This window comes from Rhinoderma darwinii, chromosome 8 (genome assembly GCF_050947455.1).
Source record: "Rhinoderma darwinii isolate aRhiDar2 chromosome 8, aRhiDar2.hap1, whole genome shotgun sequence".
NCBI classification, from domain to species: domain Eukaryota; kingdom Metazoa; phylum Chordata; class Amphibia; order Anura; family Rhinodermatidae; genus Rhinoderma; species Rhinoderma darwinii.
The window spans coordinates 2070942-2096115 of NC_134694.1; the positions used below are offsets into that span (position 1 = coordinate 2070942).

General features: G+C 42.0%; 1 long non-coding RNA gene across 11 annotated transcripts in view; it reads left to right on the forward strand.

The window, feature by feature from the left end:
* Positions 1-25174, forward strand: part of LOC142659011 (uncharacterized) — a 508111-nt gene that overhangs the window by 58461 nt on the left and 424476 nt on the right. The gene's annotated exons all lie outside the window — the stretch shown is intronic.

Here is a 25174-nt window from a genome sequence, read left to right on the forward strand (position 1 = left end):
TGTACATGTAAATGATATTTATTTCCTCACCGAGTGTCTAGCTTTCAATACATAGATTTAGTTCGGTTCCCCCATGCGGTCACGTGATCTGTAAACTGACTCGCCGATTCACACAGCGTCTTATGTGTGGACGTAAAGCTGTTCGTCTCATAGACTTACATAGAGAAACTGCCTTCCGATCGCGGGGAGTGCCGATGGTTGGCACGGCAAAGCGAGGCCAGACAATGGCCTCCGGGTCCGCCAAGTACAGAAGCCTATGAGGACCGGCCGACACATAAGATGCTGTGTGAATTGGCGAGTCAGTTTACAGATCACGTGACCGCATGGGGGAACCGAACTAAATCTATGTATTGAAAGCTAGACGCTCGGTGAGGAAATAAATATCATTTACATGTACAAGACTCCCAATACAATTTTCATGGGAGTTCTCCTTTAAGGGGGCCATAATGTTAGGTTTTCCCTTGAGTGTTGCAATCTTTATTATCTAAACTTTTATCTGAAGACTAAACATATACAAAGAAATTTTGCTGTGATTGAGATGATTTGCATTCTTAGGCTTCGTTCACATCTGCGTCAGGGTCTCGTTTCGTCAGAGCTTTCCATCACAACGGAGCCCTGACTGACCTAAACGGAAACCACAGGTTTTTCGTTTCCATCACCATTGATTTCAATGGTGACAGATCCGGTCCCGATGGTTTCCGTTTGTCTCGGTTGTGTAAGGGTTCCGTCGTTTTGCCGGAATCAATAGCGTAGTCGACTGCGGTATTGACGGAAATATCAGTTGGAACGGGACCCTGGCGCATATGTGAACGAAGCCGTAGCAATTTTTAGCAACATCTGGGTGCTGTCCGTGTTTCATGCACCAATAGCTAAAGAAATGCTGAGAAAAAAAATGAAAAAATGTGCACCAACAATGACTTTAAAAACTGATACCACTTTGAACAAACACTAACGGCACAAGGAACTGAAACACACAAAATAAAGTCCGCTTTTGGCGGACGCAAAACGGACGCGTTCGTGTGAATCAGGCCTTACCCTTACTGGTCAGACCAATTGAAGTATCATTATGGCTATAGCCCAGTTAGCTGATATTTGAGCTATATGGGTAAGGACACACGTAGCTGCGGGATATGCCATAAATATCTGATAGTTGCAGGACCCAGCTCTTGGACCCACACCTCTCTCCAGAATTGGGGTTACCCAACACCCACCCTGCCTAGTGAGGTGGCCACCAGCTGCTCCATCCTGGTGGAGAACAAATGGAGAGGTGGCTGTGGATGCGTGCGGCTCTCTCCATACATTTCTACAGGAGTTACGGAAACAGCCGAGCAGCAGCCCCTCCATTCATTCTCCACCCGGTCACAGTCTTATCTTTTGTTAATATGTTCCAGATATTCTACGTTCAGGGACCCGTCTGTGCAGAAAATAATATATATATATATATATAGATTTGTTGTTTTTTTTTAGACAAGTCTTCGGACAATGTAATTGAGCTGTCTGTAAGTTTAGATGCAGCAGGAGAGCTGTGTCTGAGACTCGGGTATAATATACCGTCACCAGTGTAAATTGTTGCACTAGAGGTCAGTGAAGACTCTTCCTCTGGGAATCCTCCAATAGGCCAAAGCTGACATAAGCCGCGCAGATGAAGAATAGAGCGAGACGTTTTTATTAAGGGGAAAAAAATTGTATTTGTGGAGAGACCTGGAAAGTGAGATTTGTATTGGTTTTCTTGTGACAGCTACTTCCCGAGCGATGACAAACAAGGGGGAATAGAGCAGCAACCGCAGCAGATCTGAGCTGATCAGGATTAAGCAATAACACTTTTACTATTACACTGCAGCTCAGGAGCAGAGCACTTTACAGAGGTGTAATAGGAGGACAAATAGCTAACAAATATGCACTTTACTGTAATAACCAACGGAGATAAAAGAGCTGGAGGAAAACCGCATAACAACAAACGGTTCTTATCAGAAATCCTGTGTTTCCTCAGCAAAAAATGGGAACTATACAAAAATTATCAACAAGTGGGAAAGAGAATGTATATCCAATGGGAAGCCCAACCCTAGTGCTCCTTTACAAAACGCCATTATTTGTACCTCCACCGTCATCTGCGGGAGCCATCAAATTGAAATGGAGAGGAATTTCATATTTCCTGCAGGTCATTCAGCTGATGGGTTCTGGCTATATTACTTCTCCCAGCAGTCTTGCTGTAATTGTTTGATCAATGACCCATATTTACTATAACTTTACTATATCTATATCAAGTGAAGGAGATCGTTGGAGTAATTTTCTTCAAATTTATTAAACGACGCACTCCTCCTTATACATTTAGGACAATTTCAACTTAACAGTTAGAAAATAAAATCATAACAGTTGTTAATTTGCTTAAAAATGTGCACAATTTTCACCTATTTTTCATAAAAAATTTGCCATCTCTGACCATGCCCACTTTTGCAGTAAATGAAAGCGATTTTGACCATCTGAATATACCTTTAGGTCAGGATCACACACACGCGGTTTTCGTATCAGTTTTTTTTTTTAGCCAAACAATAGTGGACACAAAAGAAAGACGATACATCAGTCTTTTCTTTATATGTTTCCGTCCTTTTGGATCCACTTATGGCTTTCGCTAAAAACTGCGTGTGTGATCCCAGCCTGAGGCAGGTCCTTAATTGCATCTAGAAAGGGATAACGATGTGTTCAGATGTGGTGGTCAAAATACCTGTATTTGCGGCAAATCGGCACAGTTTTGCTGTGATTTGTGGCACAAAAAAGCTAAAAACTACGGAAATTCCAATGGGGTTTTCCCAACGAAAAATCCACAGCTGCTAATAAACCCGCATAAAACTCGTGTGGAAATTGCCATGTCCTACAGAATTTCATTCTGCATCATGTCAATTTATGTTGCAAAAACGCTGCTGAATGGCTGAACTGAATATCCGGTCTGAATTTTCGCAGTATTTATGATACATGTCGTCTTATTCTAAGTGTTAGGCGCTGTTCATACACGTACGTGGATTTGCGGCAGATTTTCCGGATGGGAAAACTGCAGCGTAATACAGTACCAGCCATGTGGATGAGATTCAAACACATTTTTATATCCGCAGCATGTCGATTTCTGTTGTTAAATGTGCACTTTTTTTTGGGGGGTGAAATTACCATATTGAATATTAAAATTAAAAAAAATACTGTACTCACCTCTGCTGGTGCACCCGAGGCATCGCTTCCCTTCTGGTCACTGTAAGGCCTTGTTCACACGGTGCTAAAAACAAAACAAAAAACAATGCGTAAACATGTCAAAAACGCTAGCGGTTTTTACGCGTTTTCATTGTTTTTTTCGATCGTGCTCGGCGCGTTTTTTTGGCACGTAATAAGGTCTTCTATTGACTGGGTTTTCAGTGACAAAAAAATTAACTTGACACTTCTATTTTTACGCGACACGGTTTTTAAACGTGTCTTGTGCACTAACGGCGCACTTTCCTATTGATGTCAATGGGAAGCTTAAATTATGTACTTTTTTTGTGCTGAAAAACACGTCAAATACGTGTGAACAAGGCCTTAGTGGTTATTTTTTATTATTGTAGATAAATCTAATTTATAATGTCACATGTGATGGAGAGTGACTTAGATCGGTTGCTTCTGAGCGTCTGATAGTTTGGTTGCTCAGGATCAAGTGTTTTAGCAGTTACAGCCTTTCATATGGGGCTGTCTGTGGCCACATTGGCACTAAGCTGAAAGGGGTTTTCTGAGTTATCATATTTAAACAAATCTTTCATACATTTCCCCTTATACACACAACATCAATAAACAATTTTAATAAAAAAAAATATTTCCACTTATCCCACCTTTTCTTTGAATTTCGTGCCATTTATTTACATACATTCCAGATCCGGTTTGTTGAGGTTTCTTGCCTGTGCAGCGTTGTTCCAACCATGGTATCAAAATGTTATCCCGCGCAACGTTGACACTATATTACACTTGTTTATTCTGTTTCCTTCAAGTTCCCTTTCCTGTCTACCAAAACCCTCGCTTATGAGCGGCCCTAGGGCCGCCATCAGGGCAGTACTACTGCTACTGTCAGGGGCCCGGCCACATGGCTGAAAAAAAGGGGCCCGACCGACTTGCGGCACACCCGCTCGCGGAAAACCCCTTCGCAGAAACCACCTGCCCCCCCCCCTCCCGGCAACGCAGTGCGGACAGTGAAGACACTGTTATACCTATTAGTTTGCCCAGGTCCGGAATGCGCATTCGCTGTCCCAGATCGCTGGGAACACGCACAGGCGCGCTAACCGTGAATAACTAGATTGGATGCACCGGCACAACATGTTCAATCTAGTAATGATAGTTTAAAAAAATAATAATATCTCGGAGAACCTCTTTAAGATAGAGGTAGGCGAATGACACCCGGCAGGACTCAATCCCTCCCATTCCACCTGTTTTCCCAACGTAGTAATAATATTTTAAGATTTCAGACTGGCTGATGTGCTTTGGGGTGTATTTGGATTCTGCGGTTGAGTTGCAACCGTATAAAAAAAAAAATGCATCCGAAACGCTCAGGTGTTTTACCGTTTTATTTAATGTGATGGTAAAATATGCATTGAAAATAAAACTGCATCAAATCACGTTAAAAACTTTAATCAAACCACAACTGTAACGTCTGACTGTTCCTGAACGTGCATAGTGTCTGTAATCAGCATTCTTCAGCCTTCTACCTAATCAAGTCATGTGATTACCGCCTCGTCCCAGATGCTTTATTTTTCTTATACCATTTGGGAACAAATAAAGAACTTTGCTACAAGTTAAAACTTTTAGCTTTTACAGGGTTTAATATGCCTCATGGTTTGTCGTTAAAGGCTGGCCATATGTCTACTCTGCTCTGGATTTCTATTATGTGACATTTTAATTCTGCAGCCATCCTGTGAACCTGAGACCGCAGACAGCAATGTTTACAAACTATGTGGACTGTCCCCACAGAATATTAAGGAGATTGTTAAAGGGCTCGATAGGGAATGGATGTGACGGACATGTCTGCCTGGTTATATGCAGTCTCTACAGCCGTGTGAGCGTCTTCTCCCCAACATTTTATACCTTGCAAGCCGCATTGACTTAAAACAGACGGGGTTGTCACCTTCTGTATTAAAAACAAAAGATACTAAAAATAGTTTGTCAGGATTTTAAAATAGGTTTGTATGAATCAAAAATATGTACTAATGGTGTCCATTCAGACATTGCGGTCGATGTGCGGTTAGAACCACATTGAAAAATCGCATCCAAATCGCAGTAAAAACACATGCAGATCTCGTATGCGGTTTTTTTATGTGGATTTAACCGCCACCTCAACCGCAATGTCTGAATGCACCCTTATTCTTCCCAATTCCGCTCCGTTCCCCCGCCACTCAGCATTGTTTCTTTTGTTGTTGCTACAAAGTCCTGCTAATATGATCTCGGCAAGTTCTGTCAATATGGCTCTTAGCCAACTGTGAACAGGCAGTATTTGGACTTGGCCATGTTGTCCAGCTTTGATGATGCAATGATATAGTGCCTGATAACCGGGAACAATAAATTGCCCAGCAAACAAAGGCATCATTGATTTTAGCTTTCGTGTCCCTTTAAGTTATATAGCATCCGCTTGGTTTATTATTCCGTGGCTGTTGGTGCCGCCTCTTGGTCCTTAGTCATCTGCATACATTGCTGTTAGGTCTCGGATTGATGCCGCTTCCCCGCACCTCATTACCATGATTTCTTTGCTCTCTGTGAATTAATATTATAAAACTGCCGAATACACTTCTTGGAACTAAGAATCAGTCCGCTGGCTGGTAAACAAATGAGATGATATTCTAATGAAGCTTTCTATTGAACATTTCATTTAAAACCTGTTATTACCTATAAATATTTAGTCAAAAGGTAACGCATCGCATTCCAATAAGCTGCACTCGCTCTAGTTTCATTCTCTCTGCTGTCGGCGGTGGGAGAGGGGTTGGGATTGAGCTCCATTTTCCAGCTAATTACAGCTGGACTGAATGTTGTCATCCATCAAAACTCTCAGAACTTCTCTTTTCCGCCTTTTGCCAGCCAGATTCTCCAATTAGTAACACATTATTATGCCAAAACGAAGACTCCCCTTTATTATTTTCCACTGCGTTCAATTAAATGACTACAACTGTTCAGATACAGAAACTCTGGACCGTTCTGTGCAGTAAGCTTCGTACCACGCTTATCCTTGTCTGCCATCTTCATTTGCATGCCCTGTTCTGCATTGGAGTTGGCAGGGCAGGTTGCATGATTTTAATCTTTTCAAATTGCACTTATTTATAAGCAGGCTCAGATTTACTAGTAATTACTTGTATCTTGGGCTACTGTTTTGAAGGAAAATTACCTCTAAAGTACAAATCTTACCAAGAAATATGTTTCCAAGTTGTCCTCTTGTGTGCGTTTCATATGCATCTGTTTCTGTGTTAGGGCTCGTCCACACGTAGCGGAATTGCTGCGTATTTTTCGTCCGGAATTGCGGATGGAACATACGCAGCAGAATACAGTAGTAGCAAAGTGGGTGAGGTTTAACAAATCTCATCCACACGCTGAGTAAAATTTCTGAGCAGAAATTGACCTGCGGTGCGTATTTCTCGTACCGCAACATGTCAATTCCTGCCGCGGAAAGTGGACTGAATTGCTGAGTTTTTCAGATATCACCATCTCCCAACAATTTTTCCAACAATTTGCACTATTTTCTGCAGCAATTCCGTTACGTGTGGACAAGCAATTTTAAAGGACTCTACTTTGTAAGAAAATAGACCTTATTAGGGCTCATGCGTTATGACACGTACACTGGCTCACCTAATGACACGCTGATTTTTATATTTTTTTTTATTTCAGATGAAATATTTAGTGTTCCCTCCATAAATCAATTGCACAGTCAGTGGGATGTTGAGAATCCAAACTGTACCCCACACAAAATGTATTTTGCTCCTGGTAACACAAAGTTATTGTTTTTTTTATCTCCCGTCAGCAATAAGTAGATGGATCCAATTAGGTGGATTCTAGAATAAGTGCACCCTGGATTCACTTTTCTGTATTTTATTTTACTTTAACTGTATCTGCTGAGCCAACACTTTCTTCCCAAATAACATAAAATATTGAAGAGCTCTAGAAGCCCATTATAAAGTACATACAGTCAGTGACAGAGAGTACCTTACCTATCAGCACCCTGGAGTTAATTGCCCTTCAGATGCCATTTAAATGGCATTACTATTAAAAAAACATAAAAATATAATCCCTCTGGATATTAATTTTGTATGCACAGATAGTGTAAATCTCTCTCTAATCTGAATGTGCCAAGTCGGAGATGAGCTTTTTAAGTATGTGATTCCCCTTTGTAAATTAAGTATATTAATATTTATTTATGGCATCTGACGTGATATATGTACAAGTTGTCTTATTCTTTGGAGATCTCTTCATTCATAGTCAACATCGATAATCACTAAAATAAAAAGGAGCATCCACACGAACCCCGTCGATCCAGACCTGGTTTATAAAGGAATAAGAATAGTGTGTGGATTAATACTAGCACTAATAAACATTGATTCATGAAATTAGGAGTGTAGCGGTTGCACCAGGTCCCTAGTGCCTGAGGAGACCCAAAAGACCCTCTGTCACATTAAAAGACCTTAGTACCAAGAGGCTGTCACCACATTATAAGTGGCCTATATTGTACATGATGTGATCGGCGCTGTAATGTAGATAACAGTGGTCCTAGTTATAAAGAGGCTCTGTCACCACATTATAAGTGGCCTATATTGTACATGATGTGATCGGCGCTGTAATGTAGATAACAGTGGTCCTAGTAATAAAGAGTCTCTGTCACCACATTATAAGTGTCCTATATTGAACATGATGTGATCGGCGCTGTAATGTAGATAACAGTGGTCCTAGTAATAAAGAGTCTCTGTCACCACATTATAAGTGGCCTATATTGTACATGATGTGATCGGCGCTGTAATGTAGATAACAGCAGTGTTTTTTATTTAGAAAAACGATCATTTTTGACGGAGTTATGACCTATATTAGATTTATGCTAATGAGTTTCTTAATGAACAACTGGGCCTGTTCTACTTTTTGGCCAAGTGGGCGTTGTACAGAGGAGTGTATGACGCTGACCAATCAGCGTCCTGCACTTCTCTCCATTCATTTACACAGCACATACCGATATAGCTATATCGCTATGTGCAGCCACATAAACACACTATAACGTTACTGCAGTGTCCTGACATTGAATATACATTACCTCCAGCCGGGACGTAATGTGTATTCAGAATCCTAAACACTTCGCTAACACAATCCCGACACTACAGCACAGCAAGCGTAATCTCGCGAGATTACGTTGTAAACTGTCATTTCAAACGAGATTACGCTTGCTGTGCTGTAGTGTCAGGATTGTGAATACACATGACGTCCCGGCTGGAGGTAATGTATATTCATTGTCCGGACACTGCAGTAACGTCATAGTGTGTTTATGTGGCTGCAGATAGTGATCTAGCTATATCGCTATGTGCTGTGCAAATGAATGGAGAGAAGTGTATGACGCTGATTGGTCAGCGTCACACACTCCTCTGTACAACGCCCACTTGGCCAAAAAGTAGAACAGGCCCAGTTGTTCATTAAGAAACTCATTAGCATAAAGCTAATATAGGTCATAAAAATTATCGTTTTTCTAAATAAAAAACACTGCTGTTCTCTACATTACAGCGCCGATCACATCATGTGCAATATAGGCCACTTATAATGTGGTAGGACCACTGCTATCTACATTATAGCACCGATCACATCATGTACAATATAGGCCACTTATAATGTGGTGACAGCTTCTTTATTACTAGGACCACTGTTATCTACATTACAGCGCCGATCACATCATGTACAATATAGGCCACTTATAATGTGGTGACAGCTTCTTTATTACTAGGACCACTGTTATCTACATTACAGCGCCGATCACATCATGTACAATATAGGCCACTTATAATGTGGTGACAGCCTCTTTATTACTAGGACCACTGTTATCTACATTACAGCGCCGATCACATCATGTACAATATAGGCCACTTATAATGTGGTGACAGCCTCTTTATTACTAGGACCACTGTTCTCTACAGCGCCGATCACATCATGTACAATATAGGCCACTTATAATATGGTGACAGCCTCTTTATTACTAGGACCCCTGTTCTCTACATTACAGCACAGATCACATCATGTACAATATAGGCCACTTATAATATGGTGACAGCCTCTTTATTACTAGGACCCCTGTTCTCTACATTACAGCACAGATCACATCATGTACAATATAGGCCACTTATAATATGGTGACAGCCTCTTTATTACTAGGACCCCTGTTCTCTACATTACAGCACAGATCACATCATGTACAATATAGGCCACTTATAATATGGTGACAGCCTCTTTATTACTAGGACCCCTGTTCTCTACATTACAGCGCCGATCACATCATGTACAAGATAGGCCACTTATAATGTGGTGACAGCCTCTTTAAGCCTGAGCATGATGTAATCACCCTTGTACCCTTGACTTTTATTCTGTGTATTGGCACCTTTACCAGAAAGTGGAAAGGGAAGGAATAAAGGAAGGGACAGGAAAAGGGGGGTAGGGAAAGAAAAATAGGGAATAACCCCAAGTAAAGCAGGCACTCGGCTAAGCATAAATATAAAAATATCAAAACGTTTATTAGCAAAATATGATAAAATCACCTAACAAAAATAACACCGATAGTGATCCTGTGTCCATAATTAAATAAACACAACACAAAAACACAAATAATGACAGATATAAACGCCACAAGCTCGGCCGGGTGAATGAGAATTCGCTCACAAAGTACAATACATTATGCAGGAAAGATGCTGCACATCATTGTAACTATATAATAACTATTAAATAAGTCGGTACTATACGGACCATATGGGTGGTGAGCTAAATATAATCCCGTACAGCAACAGGGAATGCAAGGCAAACGTTCCAAGGTATAGTACCACGTGGACATAGATGTGTCAGTTGTGGATGTAACATAGATATTGTTACCTGTTTAACACACAATTGTAACAATATTTGCCAACAGCAACAATTAACCTTATTAGGTGCGCAATATGGTTGCGGTTACATTCGCATAGCAGGCAAAGCACAACACACAAAGCCGACGGCAATCGATCAATGGCATAAGAAAAACAGGATGTAAGTATTCCAGGTCATCTACTTCTCGCCATATAGTGTGGTTTCTGCAATGCAAGCCAGTAGATAGTGCGATCAACTGAAATTTACAATCTGTTGGTTGTAAGCGTGTCGTTTTCTCAACAGACAGTATAGAGACCAGCAGCCCAAAGTAAGCCCAGTGACAGTAGTTGCTGAGAATGGGGATTGTCCGTCCCAGTGAGGATTTTCCTTTGTGGCTAAAATAAATATACAGTTGGAGCCGAGATGACAATTGTGTAAAGTCGACACAGATCGCATATGTGTCAGTGGACAGCTTCAGTCCATACAGGTCTCCGTACTGGGATATATTCCCATACATAGTATTCATCATTGTAATCATTGTGCACTGTGCCGGCGTCAAGTGGAACACGCTCTCTTCAGGCCCAGAATGCACCCTGCCACCTTCAGGCCCAGAATGCACCCTGCCACCTTCAGGCCCAGAATGCACCCTGCCACCTTCAGGCCCAGAATGCACCCTGCCACCTTCAGGCCCAGAATGCACCCTGACACCTTCAGGCCCAGAATGCACCCTGCCACCTTCAGGCCCAGAATGCACCCTGACACCTTCAGGCCCAGAATGCACCCTGACACCTTCAGGCCCAGAATGCACCCTGCCACCTTCAGGCCCAGAATGCACGCTGCCACCTTCAGGCCCAGAATGCACGCTGCCACCTTCAGGCCCAGAATGCACGCTGCCACCTTCAGGCCCAGAATGCACGCTGCCACCTTCAGGACCATTTTTTTTTTTTACATGAGTTCTTTTTGTTGCGTTCTTTTTTGCAGTGGTTTTCATAATCTGCAAAACTGGACCATTTTTGTGGAAGCCATTGCAACAAAAACCACTCATGTAAATAGACACTCCGTTCTTAAAAGCTATGAACACTGTTGAAAACGTTTTTGTTTTTTTTAAATGTGTCTCAGTGTGTTTGGTGCAACTTTCTAATTACTTTTTCTTAAACAATTTAGACTTTTTGAGCTCCTACTGCTTTGTAGAAAGTTGCACCAACACACTGATAAACATTTTTATATATATTTTTTAAAAAGCCCTTAAAGTAAAGCAAGATAGGGGTCAATGGACAATAGTTTGTTAATTTACCCCCTTTCCCCCCACCCATAATCCCTGCTCCACATTCGCTCTCGATCATGAAAACCCCCGTCCACATTATACTTACACTATTGGGGCGTATGGACGTCAAAGAGGGGGGTTCCTTCCCCTGGTAATAACCGCTAATCGCAGGGGAGAGATGTCAGACCCACAGCGAATAAAAAAGTGTTGTCTTCATGGGCCGGGTTCTTGTTCTACATCAATTAGCATAGGTTAGAATTTCCCCTGTCAGTAGCAGCAATTTACCAACATTAGACTGAACTGAACGTTTCTTTCCATTTCTGTTTTTTTTTTTTTTTTACCCCCAAAAATGTGTGCAAGTTGAAGCCATTAGCCGTGTTTGCGCGTGATTGAATCTACTGTAATTTGTAGAGGTTAACTCAGATTGTTTTCTTTAAGAAGTAGTTTTTTCAGGGCTGCTTCTTCTAAGTCATTAGGAGTTCATAGCGCTGAATTATTTATTTGTGAAACAACACGCCACATTCATTGGGGCGGCAAGAAGTGTAAGAGATTGCCTGACGCACTTGGAAATAATAAAAGCAAATGAAAACAGAGTGAGAAACAAAGTATATTAAGGAAGAAAATAGGAATAAAAAAAACGTATTTGCTCTCGTGTTTTCAGAGAAATTCGCCCTGTACGGTTCCAACATAAAGCATGGGGGACGGCTGGAAAATAATACATGAATTAGGTCTGAAGTCCACTGAAATCCAATCCAGACATTTAAAGCAATGTCGACTTGATAAATCTAATTATTTTTTTGAACAAAGCTGCAGTGTTTGATTTTTCTTCCTTAGAAGCTTCTGATTCCAGAGTGATTGATTGGCTCTGGTGGATGCAGATTACATTATTGTTTCCCCTTGAGGCGCCTTGGAGTAATTCACCCTAAATTTTAGAGCGTTTTATGGGGCAGTGTATGGAACGGCAGATGCTTGGTATTTACCAGTCCCAGCAGCGCAGGCTGTTTGTTACGTAGTTGAGAACAACAGTGGAAATTGTCAATGTTTCAATATGTTGCTGATGATGATCCGAAGATGAGGAAAGCAATAAATACTGTACACAATGACACTAGAGAAGTCGCCATCCGAACCATTATCAGCTGACTTTACATTGTACTTAGGTTCAATAATAAAGGTTCATTTGTAAGAAATATCATGGGTACTCTTTGGTTATGGAGGGCGACATAGTATAATATTCTCTTATTGTGGGTTGGCTGAATGAATCTAAAAATGTATGTTTACCTTTTTAACCTTGATCAACCTTTATTAAAATATTAATTTCATTTCATATATGTCCCAAAAATAAGGTTAACATGGCAGTAATAGATGAAGACATGTTTTATATCCTGCCAGTCCTTCTCTCTTTCCCTCTGTACTCCGTTTGAGAGACAATTATGGTTTGAGCTGAAGACCTGATCAATTTAAGCGGGACTCCAGCTTCAAAATAAAAAATATTAAACATGATATATTATTAATATTATATTAATTTAATAATTTCATAGCTTGTTGCAGATTTACTTTCACAGCAATTTAGGAAAGTTTAGAATTTTTAATTGTATAATTTTGTAAGTTCTTTCAATGTTCTAGCAGCCAGAGAAAGTCTTCCTAAGGCCTCATTCAGACGGCTGCGTTGGGTCCACCGTGATATACGGAGCAGTGTTACCCGGACCGAACACTGTTCAGGGAGGCGGGCTCCTAGCATCGTAGTGCCCCATACTGAAAGCATGATCACAGTACATAACAGAAGTTCATCGGGGAGGCAGGAACTCCTCGCATCATAGATAACTATGATGCTAAGAACCCCGGCTCCCTGAACTGTGTTCGTTCCGGGAAATACTGCAGAAATACAGTCTGTATATCACGGAGCGAGCATGGCCGTCTGAATGAGACCTAAGTCATTTATTCCTGAAAAGCTCCGAAACTTAAACTGTCCCTCCAATGTTATTCTCCCACAGATCTCAAATCCGGCATAGAGAGAGTCGCAACTGCACGCTGGGCGGTAAAAGGGCCCATTCATGATATCCGGAGGGCGTCGTATGGTTATCTCAGCAGCTTTATTACCCAGCGTGAAGTTGCATCTCTTCATTCCCAATGTTAGATCTGGCAGGAGAGTAACAATGAAGGGACTTACACGTCATGTGGGAGGTCCACAGATTTACTGCAGATCTCACTTTATGCATTGCAAAGAGTGAAATCCACGTTGAAAATGCACAACTAATCTGCAGAAGAATTGACACGCTGCAAATTTAAAAATCCGCACTATTCTCTGAGTTCCGCACTTATTATTTTTTTTAATACATGTGGTTAAAGTGTAGCTAACCGTTTGACAAACTTCTGACATGTCATAGTGATATTGATATGTCAGAAGTTTGGATTGGTGGGGGTCCGAGCACTGAGACCCCCACCAATCTCTAGAACGAAGCAGATGAAAGTGTCGTGTGAGCGCTCAGCCGCTTCGTGTCTGTTCGGATTTTTCTGGAAATAAATGTATCGGTGTATGGACTCAATAGAAAGTCTATGAGCCTTTACTCCGATACATCTGCTTTCCGGAAAAAGCCGAACAGACACGAAGCGGCTCACACGAGACCTTCAGCTGCTTTGTTCTAGAGATTGGTGGGGGTCTCAGTGCTCGGACCCCACCAATCCAAACTTCTGACATGTCACTATGACATGTCAGAAGTTTGTCAAACGTTTAGCTACACTTTAAAATTTTGAAAAGCCATCCAGATGTATCATAAAAAAATCACTCAGAATTCAGGGCATGCTGTGGAGAAATCTGCAGCATGCCCTATCTGTAGCAGAAATTCCATGGAATTTCACTGGATTTATTTTTTTTGCTATGTAAAAAGTGAAATCCATTGCTATAGCCACACTAAAATCCTCTACAAAATCTGCATGCAAGACCCCACGTGCACATGGCCAATTTATTTTGGATTTCAGGTGGAAAATTTGCAGTGGAAGACTTTTAAAGGCAAACGGACGAGATTTAAAAAAAAAATCTTATCCACACACGGCTGAACAGAGAATCATGCAGATTTACAAATCTCAGTATGCTTTTTCTGTTCAGGATGTTCACTGTGGATTTCATTCTTTTCACTGTAGAAGGGGTAAAATCCACTGCAGAAATGCTACGTGTGTGAGTAGCCTAGGGGTGCAATCAAATGCGGGAAACCGGGCTGTCAAAACATGGAGCATGCCCTATTTTCAGACCTTCTCCCGGCCGCATGGCTCCCATAGATTAGAAGTCTTTGAGGCCGTGTAAAGCACGGCTGTCTCTCGGATGTGGTCCGAGGGACGGCCGAGCTTTCTGCCGCTCGTTCGCTCTCTTTCCCTCCCTACAGTGCAAAGTGCAAGTGAGAAGGAGGAGGAAGATCGTATTTTTTTGCTCCCTGTAGGAGCGGAATCCCTAATCATTCCGCTTCAGGGGATTTCCCTAACTTCACTGTCCATATATGGACAGTCACGTCTGGGACTTCTCCTGGAGCGGTCCCCTACTCCTGAAGTGGAGGGGCTCCTGAAACAGGGGGCTGTGTGGCACTACCTACACGGGAGCTGTGTGGCACTACCTACAGGGGGGGGCTGTGTGGCACTACCTACAGGGGGGGCTGTGTGGCACTACCTACAGGGGGGCTGTGTGGCACTACCTACAGGGGGGCTGTGTGTCACTACCTACAGGGGGGCTGTGTGTCACTACCTACACGGGAGCTGTGTGTCATTGCCTACACGGGGGCTGTGGGGCACTACCTACACGGGGGCTGTGGGGCACTACCTACACGGGGGCTGTGGGGCACTACCTACACGGGGGCTGTGGGGCACTACCTACACGGGGGCTGTGGGGCACTACCTACAGGGGCTGTGGCAGTATCTACAGAGGGCAGTGTTGTACAAAAAATGTACAATTATAATTCATCCGTTTTTAAAACGGACAGGGAAAAGAACAGATGCAAAACGGGTCAAAATTGGCCGACAAAAACTGACCGAAACGTGGGCTTGTAGGTAAGGGTATGTGCACATGACCTCTTTTCAGACGTAATGGAGGCGTCTTACGATTCATTGGGTCCTACGATGTTCTGTGCAGACGAGTTGTCATTTTACGCGTCGCTGTCAAAAGACAGCGTGTAAAATTACGCCCGCAGCAAAGAAGTGCAGGACACTTATTGGGACGTAATTGGAGCCGTTTTTCATTGACTCCAAGGAAAACCAGCTCCAAATACGTGCGTAAAAGACGCCGCCATAAACGCGAATACTTGTAAAAAACATCTGAAATTCAGGAGCTGTTTTCGTCTGAAAAGAGCTGGGTAATTTCAGACGGATTTGGCGTTGTCGTATGCACATACCCTAATTGTCACCCTTAGGCTTTATTCAGACGAACGGGAATTACGTCCGTGCAACGCTCGTGATTTTCACGCACGTCGCACTGACCTATATTAGTCTATGGGGCCGGGCAGACGTGCGTGATTTTTACTCAGCGTGAGTCCGCTGAAAAAAAGTCACGACATGTCCGTTCTTTGGGCGTTTTGCGTGAATCACGCATCCATTGAAGTCAATGGGTGCGTGAAAACCACGCATGCCGCACGGAAGCACTTCCGTGCGAACTGCGTGATTCGCGCAACAGCAGTGAAAAAGATGAATGAAAACAGAAAAGCACCACGTGCTTTTCTGTTTACAAACATCCAAATGGAGTGTCATGATGATGCCGGCTGCGTGAAAAGCACGCAGCCGCGCATCATATGGTGATGACACACGGAGCAGGTAAGTGCCTTTTGCGCAGGCAAAACGCCACGCTCGTGTGAATCCGGCCTTCCACCTCCATGGTCAGTGTTTGCAGAAAGCAGTTTCATTTCAGTGTGGCATTACAAATACTAGGTTTTGGTCTTGCAGTCGGCATGCCGAGGTCTTCTGCACTTTTCTGTTCTTATTTGTAGATGAGTAGAATTTGATATCATCATAACTGAATCTCCAATAGCCTTGCGCTTAAATTAAATTACTGTGCACGCCATGCCTGATCTCTTCTCCACTGCAGTCAGCTGGGCTCCATGGCGTCTCGTGTCAGTAGGAGGGAGAGTAGATCTGATTATCATCTTAAATGTATTCAGTGCGAGAAGGTTGGGGCTGTGTGATGTGCACTTTACAGGAACAGAATCTAGAAGCCGGGTAGTTTGAAGACCTAGATGCAGAAGCCGCCTAGGAGTGGTGTCCCAGGGGTGCGTGAATTCACTGGGCATTCTTGCTTCGTTTTTGTTTCATGTCTATTTGCCCAGGTCTTCCAGCTCAAACAAATATTGAGGAATTTTTGTCATTACTTGTTTCTAAGGATGAGCTAAACAATAGCCGACCTCGGGCAGTTTTTGACTTGTGCACTTTTACCCATTTCATATTCATTTCAATAGACATTGCGCAATAGACCCCCCCCCCCCCCCCACTGCTCACCCAATAAATATAATGTCAATTTATGCTGCGTTTTTGTTTATTTTTCTGTTGCGGGTTTTCCCTTATAAATTCAATGTTTATGCAAAACCCGCAACTGAAAGCCAACTGTTGTGACTTTTGCAGCATAATTGCAGCGTTTACGGCGCAAAAATGGCATCTCCGGAAAATAAAAATAAAAACATATTTTCCCAGAACGCCCTCCTCCTTCCTGCAGTCCGGCCTCCTGGGATGACGTTGCATCCCAAGTGACCGCTGCTTCCAATCACAGGCTGCAGCGTCACATGGCCTGCAACATCATCCAGGGAGGCCGGAGGGGGCTAAGTATGAATGGATTTCTTCCGCTGCGGATATTCCGTTTGAAAAACTGCACCATAATATGGTGCGATTTTTCAGACGGAAAGTCCTGCGGGTTCCATGTCGGACACGCAGCGTGATTTTTACGCGCCGTATCCGCCCCATGGGAACCCGACCTTAGGCCAAGATTACGCGCGTGGTTTTGATGCAGTTTTTGCTCATTTTTTTGGGCTAAACACAGAAGTGGACACACAAGTAAAAAGAAGCATCAGTCTTTTGTTGTTAACCTTCCTTGCATATGGATCTACTTCTTACTTTGGCTAAAAAATAAGTGAGCCAATAGCTTTTTGTGTGATCCAGGCTGAAATTACAAGCGCAACTTTTGGTGCAGTTTTTCCTTTTTGTTTTTCTGCCTGAAGTGGATCGAAAAAGGTAAATATAAAGAATAAACTTTTCCTCCCTTTTGTATCTAATTCTGTATTTGGCGCAAAAATCTGCATGTGTAAATCCAGCCAAAAGCTAAATGAAAGCATCCGTTTTTGCTGCAATTTTCAATGCAGTTTTTTTTAAGTTAAACACAGGATTTGATTAAAAAGAGATAAGTATAAGGGTATGTTCACACGGCTTATTTTCGGCCGTTTTTGAGGCCGGAAACGGCCGGAAAATCGAAAGGAGAACGCCTACATACATCTGCCCATTGATTTCAATGGGAACTACGGCTTTCTGTTCTGATGGGGCGTTTTTTTTTTACGTGGCCATTTTGAAAAAACGGCTCGTAAAAAGACGCCCCGTAAATAGAAGTGCATGTCACTTCTTGAGCCGTTTTTCATTGACTCTATAGAAAACCGCTCCATAAACGGCTGTAAAAAACACAGCGAAAAATGTGAGTTTGCTTAAAAAACGGCTGAAAATAAGGAGCTGTTTTCCCTTGAAAACAGCTCTGCATTCTTTCTGCGAAGCGACCCCAATGTAAGTTCACACGCAGCAAAATCTGCAACAAATGGTATTTGTTTCAGATTTTGACTTCCCTATTGAACTCAATGGGGGGGAAACCTGCAACAAATCAGTCACCATTCCGCAGAAGAGATTTGCATCCTGCAGATTTTTCCTGTAGCGTGTGGGGGAAATTTGTTAAAATCTTCTCTACTTTGCTGCTACTTATTCTGCTGCAAATCTGGATGGAAAATCCAAAGCAATTATTACTGTGTGAACGTAGCCTGTTGTATCCTCTCCTGGCTTTAGCAAAATGAAAAAAAACAACAAAACTGCATCCAATACTGTATGTGATTCCGGCCTAAGGTGACCATGCACACAAACCAGGGCTGGAAGACATGTTATTGGCTAAGATCGGGGTTCCCTGCGGTTGAACCCCTATAGATCCCACTTTTAAGGTATGTGTAATTAAAATACCATTAAAGTTATTCCTGAAAAAAAAATTTCAAGGGAAGTTCTAGGGGAATATATAAACAGTATCGCGTATTCCATAATGACTTTAACGACTAAACGTCTTTTGATGTAAGATTGGATTGTATTTCCGGCCACTCCTACAGGATTATGATTAGAATGAGTCCTATATTTACTGTACACAGCAGCCTATATAGACAAGCAGTTAAAGGGTAACTAAAAAAAGTCAATCAGAAACCAAGTGGCTCAGCGCTCACCCCAGCGGTTCCGCCACTTCATTTTAGCGATCGGTGGGGGTCTCAGTGCTTGGACCCCCACCGATCAAAACTTCTGACATGTCAAAAGTTTTCTGGAAGTTTAGTTACAGACCGGAAAAATAAATGCCTCCTGCAGCCCGGTACCATAGACCAATATCTGGGAATCCAATTTTAAAAGAGGATATATTGGAGGGTACTAGAAGGCTACTTACTATTAGGGTTGTCACGATACCAGAGTTTGGACTTTGATACCGAAACTTAGTGTATATATTGCGATTCTCGATACCAAAACGTTACTCTGCCAACAATAATACAAAAAATAAAATCTTCCGTTTTCTGATGTGAGGCACGTGGCGTGATGAATTTGAACCTCCATGTGCCTCATTTTAATAATAATTAACCCCATCATGTTTCTCACAGTCATAATGGACAACATTGGCTTAATGTGTGAGGTACAGGATGGGGTTAATAACTATTAATGTGAGGCACATGGAGGTTCAAAATTCATAACATCAAGTGCCTCACATTAATAAGTGAAAGAAAGAAGTGCTTTTTTTTTATAACCGCGTAAACATTTTGTATATTTTATGTATTGAGACTTATTTTAATGTTTATTGTAAAAAAAAAAATTTATGTTTTTAACATATTTTTATTTAACTTTTTTATTTTTAAATTTGTACTGGCATATATCTATATACTGATAGTACACAGGCAGTTGTTAGGACATACCTCAGTATGCCCTAACCGGAAATATGGTCAGATACTCCTTTGGTCCTTCAATAGACCCTGGGCTGCCTGCCCATATATGGTATGTCCCTCGATCCTCACAGGGATTCCCGCGATCCAAAGGGCATTCAGGGGAATAGCGGCGGAGATGAGGTTTGTCTGATCCCCACCATTAGAGCGGGGCTGCGGCTGTGTAGCACAACCATTGCCTCGCTCCTGACAATAAGTGCGCGCGGGGTCAGCATGAGGTGATGCGGCTGGCGCTGCACTAATGAGCGGCGGCGCAGACACTGAAGACAGAACATGGGGGTAGTTTGTAGTGCGCCCGCCATATTCTGTCTTCAGTGCCGGTGATCATTAGTGCAGCGCTGGTCGCATCAAATCATTCTGACCGCGCACGCACACTTGTCAGGACTCAGGAGCGGGGCAATGACTGTATCACACACGTATCACAGCCGCAGCCCCGCTCTGACTACGTTCATGTGTTACTATACGTAGCTGTGATGTTTTATTCATCCACTGTGCTAGGATTACCTGTATCCGAACTAATCTCTAATGGAGGAGACCACTAGAGGTGAATTTATTGTAGAACAGAAGCTTTGTCTGACCGCATCCAACCTCATCCGCCAGTGCGACAGCCACCCCCCCCCCCCCCCCCACCTTCCTCTTCTACCTGCTTGAAGCTCAATTCAATCACTGGCTGAAACGCCGACTCATTTTCAGTTCCATCTACACAATTTATTTATCACACGATCAATATGCTATTTCACTTTTTTATATCTTTGCTCAGTTTGAAGAATTAAATGAAAGACATTTTTTTTTTAACATCTGAAACTAATAGTAGATTGTTCATGAATATTAGATCTCACTTGTCTCTGGACAAATTTAATTAAACATTCGAGTAAAGAAAATGGAAAATCCAGTTATAATAAAAACATTGAGGAGAATTTCTTAAGAATCGCGTTTCATATGCCAGTCTTAATCTGAAGCGCGCTGGAGTAAAATGGGCCTAATTTATTAAGAGGTGCATGCCTTTTATTACATTTTCTGCATCTCTGGCAATTCGTGCTAAAAAAAATTCCCCCCATTTTGTTGGCCGGTATTTTCTGTGTCCTTTGATTTGTGCTAATGTCATGTATATAGAGATAACATATTATGCTGCATAGAGAATTCCTTCATTCTTCCATGTCTATTGCAGCCATAGTGTAAACCCATGACCCCAGCTCACAGCCTCACCTGTTACATAACATTGCCTTGTGTATAGCTATAGTCAAACATGAGCATAACTTATGTGTTTAAATATAATACATTCTAGAGTGCAACATAACACTCACCCTCTCCCCTTATTTAGGTTTTCTCATGGTCTCCATGATAACACCGCACTTTATAGAAATCAGAAGACGACATGTTTTCATCAGAATCTCCCAATAAGGCAGCCTCAGGTTATTTGCCTGTAAATTCAAGCGATTAGATCTCCGCATAAAATGAAGATATTTATTTGCATTTATTTGGTATTTAATTAGCATTTACATTGTGGTGGCAGTGCATAATAATACATAATACAGGATGTAACTCAGGATCAGTACAGGATAAGTAATGTAATGTATGTACACAGTGACTGCACCAGCAGAATAGTGAGTGCAGCTCTGGAGTATAATACAGGATGTAACTCAGGATCAGTACAGGATAAGTAATGTAATGTATGTATATAGTGACTCCACCAGCAGAATAGTGAGTGCAGCTCTGGAGTATAATATAGGATGTAACTCAGGATCAGTACAGGATAAGTAATGTAATGTATGTACACAGTGACTGCACCAGCAGAATAGTGAGTGCAGCTCTGGAGTATAATACAGGATGTAACTCAGGATCAGTACAGGATAAGTAATGTAATGTATGTATATAGTGACTCCACCAGCAGAATAGTGAGTGCAGCTCTGGAGTATAATATAGGATGTAACTCAGGATCAGTACAGGATAAGTAATGTATGTACACAGTGACTCCACCAGCAGAATAGTGAGCGCAGCTCTGGAGTATAATACAGGATATAACTCAGGATCAGTACAGGATAAGTAATGTAATGTATATACACAGTGACTCCACCAGCAGAATAGTGAGTGCAGCTCTGGAGTATAATACAGGATATATCTCAGGATCAGTACAGGATAAGTAATCTAATGTATGTACATAGTGACTCCACCAGCAGAATAGTGAGTGCAGCTCTGGAGTATGATACAGGATGTAACTCAGGATCAGTACAGGATAAGTAATGTAATGCATGTACACAGTGACTCCACCAGCAGAATAGTGAGTGCAGCTCTGGAGTATAATACAGGATATAACTCAGGATCAGTACAGGATAAGTAATGTAATGTATGTACATAGTGACTCCACCAGCAGAATAGTGAGTGCAGCTCTGGAGTATAATACAGGATGTAACTCAGGATCAGTACAGGATAAGTAATGTAATGCATGTACACAGTGACTCCACCAGTAGAATAGTGAGTGCAGCTCTGGAGTATAATACAGGATATAACTCAGGATCAGTACAGGATAAGTAATGTATGTACACAGTGACTCCACCAGCAGAATAGTGAGCACAGCTCTGGAGTATAATACAGGATGTAACTCAGGATCAGTACAGGATAAGTAATGTAATGTATGTACACAGTGACTCCACCAGCAGAATAGTGAGTGCAGCTCTGGAGTATAATACAGGATATAACTCAGGATCAGTACAGGATAAAGTAATGTGATCTATTTATGTCTATCAGGGGTCTGCAACCTTTGGCACTCCAGCTGTTGTGAAACTACCACTCTCCGCATGCTTTGACCATAGCCTGCTGGGAATTGTAGTTTTACAGAAACTGACATGCTGAAGTCTGCTGATTATATAGGTAGATTATATTTACATATGAACTGTAAAGTAGTGCGCACCGTTGGACATTCCCTTTAAATAAGTAGGGTATTTCTAGTATTGATTTACTTTGTGTTTAATTACAAACCCACCGGCTGATTATATTTCTGGAATGAACGATGCTCCTGAGTGGAAACACGTCTTTCTTTTGATCTGTCACACAGTCTTTTGTGTGTGTTATTTCTGTGCTGCCATGTTAGTGGTCTGCTGCCGTGTGAACTGATGGAACGCTGAGCGGCGACCTAATTCCAGACATCCCTATGGAGCCTTGCTAAAATGCAAGTATCATCAAACCCAAAGCCAACAGGCCGACACCAGACAGAAATAAGGATATTTTTCCTCCATAAACTTACCAAAGTTTTTCTTTTTCTTCTCAGCAAGCCTTTATCACATTCTCCACAGTCTTAAAAGTGAAATATTTTCAAAGGTCTAAAGAATATTCACCCGTGTTAAAGCTTTTTGTGTTGATAGAAAAAGAGCGCACCTGCCCCCAGATATCAAAGAACGGCTGCCGTAGGCGCAGAACAAGAGAATTCCTGTTAAAATTAGGCCTCTGAACGTGGAATCGAAGCGATAGGAAGACTTATTACAGCCCGTATTAAATATTACAGCCCGCATTAAATGTGAGCACTACTACTTTTTTTTGGAAGTTGTTTGACAACTTTATGTAAAAGCTCCTAGCTCCAGGATTAGCGGCAGCTCCATCGGAGAAGGGTTTTCTGATTTCATTGTCTATGCCCGAGTACAATTTTACAAAGTCTTTATTCAGTTCATTTCTATATTTTTTCACAGTTTGTTTGTTTTTTTTCTCCCATATTTCGGCTGCTCTGTTCTCTTTTATTGTGTCCATCCAAAGGCTGCTGTTGACTCTACTGAGGCTTTTAGCCTCCCTAAACACCTCAGGTTTTGTATTGTGGGATGTCATTCGTCTTAAAGAGAGATACCCAATAAAATGTTTTGTTATAATTTGGAGAATTTTTTTTTTTTGTTATTTTCTTGACCGTTCCAGTTTTGCCTGCTTTCCTTTAGCTACTTCGTAGGCAGGTTGTAATAATAGGTATCAGTCCCACAGACTATGACTCTAGTATGGTTTACAGTTCTCTAGCCAGTGTCTTTGGGCAGAACAAATCTGTGGGATTGTAACCTGGTGATATCTACCTATACCAAAGTGAGGCGTCTTATGATTGCTTTTGGTTGGAGGGGGGTGCGGTCAAGTAATTGATGAATCTTATATGAAGCACGCTCTCGGTAGATCGCTCTTAAGTTATTATTTTTACTTCTGATTCTTGTAAATAACTTCTGTCTGGCGTGTTTATTAGGGTCTATTAACATCTGCGTTGGAGGTTCCGTCAGGGGCCACCGTCTCCGATCCGGCCTAAAATACTGGTATAATACGCCGTAAAACAACGGACACCCAACTGAACCCGTTAAAGCCAATGGGTTTTGTTCTGGTGTGATCCTCTGACTTATCTTTGGGTTCAATGGTTTTCCTCCACATTCCAAAAACATAACAGATTAATTTGTAAATCTAAATAAACCTAGGACACCTAGATAGGGACATGTCTGGATCACACAGGGTCATAAGGATTAAAACAAAAAAACAAGTGATCCACAGGGTGCAGGATTGTTCTTGGTTTGTAGTTGAAAGGTCTGAGCTTTGTAATCTCAATATACCCATGTATGGGTCAATTACAGCTATGCAAGCCGTCCATGCTCTAAGAGTTTTTGTTTCACCCCAAAAGCATAAAATGTCCTAGAAATCATTCTCTTCTGTGGTGGTTTCTAATGCCCATTTTGATATTGGTCAGCCTGCTTTCCATAGACCATGAATACCATGCAGTATTAGGGTATGTGCTGTGAGGGTTTAGCATCAGGAGAGGTTGGTACAGCGGTTTCTTTGTAGCGAGAGACAGGGACACCGTGCATTAAAAGTCATAACAGGGCTTTGCCTGTGTTTTTATTCTTGTCAAAGAAACAGCCTCTTGTACAACAAGGCAAAATACGAAATAAATCCTGTTCGTCTGAGCACTAACTAAACAAGATATTTATCTAACTATACCGAGTGCCTTCCTACCAGGCACTGGACACAAAGTAACACAGGTCTTTACTCACATAGAATACAGGCTACTCCAGCCTTAGTAGTCTCCGGTCTGAGTCAGGGGTGAGACTCACACACACTGTGTCTGCACCTTTTTATACACAGGCTACAGGTGCAGCTAATTGAGCAGCAGCCTTGTCCTACACACAGGGGTGGACTAGGGATTGGGGAACCCGCCCTGCTCTTCTCCAATCCAACTCCAGGCCCTTTTTTCCGGCTTTTCCTTAAGCCGAGATTGGAAAACTAGAGCTTTCTATTGCAAGAACTACTCATTCCCTGGAGCCTAGGATACATATGACAGGATTCTAGGGGAAATATACCTTCCCTCAATGACTTTACCTGTCACTGTCTCACAGTGCGCACACAAAATGAAAAATGTCTGATAATACGGAGCTATTTTCAAGGGGAAACTGCTCCGGATTTTCAGAGGTGTTTTTCTATAGAGTCAAGTGACATGCACTCCTTTTTCACAGGCGCCTTTTTACTTAATAACGTACGTAATAAAACGCCCCGTAGGAACAGAACGCCATATTTCCCATTGACCTTAATGGGCAGATGTTTGTAGGCGTACTTCTTCTGTTTTTTTCAGGCTTTTTTTGAGGCGTAAACCCCCCGAAATAGGCCTGAAAACACTGCGTGTGCACATACCCTTAATCTGCACTCTCCGGTTCCATAAAGGAGCATA